Here is a 2,217-nt window from a genome sequence, read left to right on the forward strand (position 1 = left end):
AGCGCTGCGAGCCCCGCCGCCGCGGGGGGAGCTGCCTTGGCCGGGCGGCCGAGCTGAGCCGAGCCGGCCTAGTGCGGCTGGAGGGAGGGCCCAGGCCCAGGCCCAGGCCCAGGCCCAGGCCCAGGCCCAGGCCCCGCTTCAGCCAACGCCTCGGGCCTGGGCCCACAGCCGCGGCTGGAAGCGGCGAGCCCGCTGTGCCGGGGGCGGCAGGCAGCGCACAGAGGCCGGCCGGCAGGAGCTCTGCCAGCCCGTACGCTGCTCCCTGCCTGCCAAAGCAGGGCTCGGCTGCGCGCTCTGGCGAGCGTCGCCCTGGCCCAGGGCTGCGTTCCAGCTCCCCGCACGACGCGCAGCCCAGGCCCGGCTGGGTGGCATGTCCCCTGCCCTCTGGTGACTCCTTCGCAGAAGCAACCCATTAATACAGGCGTGAGATCCCTTATTTACTGCCCAAAGGGTTCAGAAACCGGGCTTTAGAATCATAGAATCGTTTAGGTTGGAAAAGACCTTTAAGATCAAGTCCAGCCATTAACCTATCACTGCCAAGTCCACCACTAAACCATGTCCTCGAGCACCACGTCTACCCGTCTTTTAAATACCTCCAGGGATGGAGACTCAACCCCTGCCCTGGGCAGCCTGTTCCAATGCCCGACTGCCCTTTCTGTGAAGAAGTTTTTCCTAATATCCAACCTAAACCTCCCCTGGCGCAGCTTGAGGCCGTTTCCTCTCGTCCTATCGCTTGTTACTGGGGAGAAGAGACGGACCCCCACCTCGCTACAACCTCCTTTCAGGCAGTTGTAGAGAGCAATAAGGTCTCCCCTCAGCCTCCTCTTCCCCAAGCTAAACAACCTCGGCTGCTCCTCCCCAGCCTTGTGCTCCAGACCCTTCACCAGCTTCGTTGCCCTCCTCTGGACACGTTCCAGCACCTCCATGTCCTTCTTGTAGTGAGGGGCCCAAAACTGAACACAGCACTAGAGGTGCGGCCTCACCAGTGCTGAGTACAGGGGCACTGTCACCTCCCTGGTCCTGCTGGCCACACTATTCCTGATACAAGCCAGGATGCCATTGGCCTTCTTGGCCACCTGAGCACACTGCTAGCTCATGTTCAGGCAGCTGTCAACCAACACCCCCAGGTCCTTTTCCACCAGACAGCTCTCCAGCCACTCCTCCCCCAGCCTGTAGCGTTGCCTGGGGTTGTTGTGACCCAAGTGCAGGACCCAGCACTGAGCCTTGTTGAACCTCATACAGTTGGCCCTGGCCCATCGATCCAGCCTGTCCAGATTCCTCAGATTAACTGAATCATTATTCAGCTGCCTGCAACACCCAGGGCTTAGCTACGTGTTACAGGTGAACCAGTGCAGGGTTCTTCAGTAACACCATGGTCTGGGTTGTTACCACGTATGAGCCAAGAGCCTTCACCGATTGCTTTGCTCTTCGCATTATCAAGAGCAGGCAGCTTTCTGCAAGTCCAAGTGTTAAATGGTTCCTCGTCTTGTTTCTGTCTGCAGCAGCGCCTTCCCACAGCTTCCATCATCCCTTCAGCAGGATTGTCTGCGGCTGTCAAAAGGTTTTGCTGACAATGACACTATTTTCTGAGGGAACATGTACTATGTGTTTGACAATTAATAAATGTAATCAGTAATATTCTATTCTTGGGCCAAAAATCCCAGGTTGTTACCTAGCGGCACTGTCAGGAAGATCGTGTCTCCCATAGAGCTCAGTTAAGAAGTTTCATGATTATCACTGCAGAAATTGGCCTTGCTCTCCATAAGACTAATTCACGTTTCTGACTGGCTTTTTGTCTCTGATATTTTCTCCACCTCTAATTGATAAAAGCCAAATGTATACCTTTTACAGCATTTTTGAATGCTTGTATTTAAAAAGAGCTTTCGTTCCATGTTGGAATCACACAGTTGTGAAAACCCTCAAAGGTGGGAAATGAAATGGACAAAATAGAAGTCAAACCTCAAAATCATCCTTGAGCCTGGCCGGGGTCTATGTCTGGGGCTTTGCAGGATCGCAGAGTCAGGATTGAACCCCCTGAAAGCCAGAAAAACTGTACTACCATAACAGTCTTCCTGTGTGGAAGAGCTTATTTTAGGGTTTTATTTTCCTACTTTATCCATGCTAAATACATTTTAAATTACTTCTTTAAACTTCTTTGCCCAAAGTGTTACAGTTAGGAGACTTTATTCTTCAATTACAATCCACACAGAAAGCAGG

Source organism: Nipponia nippon, unplaced genomic scaffold (genome assembly GCF_047370975.1).
Source record: "Nipponia nippon isolate SJK-2023a ecotype South Korea unplaced genomic scaffold, ASM4737097v1 scaffold_17, whole genome shotgun sequence".
In the NCBI taxonomy this organism is placed as follows: Eukaryota; Metazoa; Chordata; class Aves; order Pelecaniformes; family Threskiornithidae; genus Nipponia; species Nipponia nippon.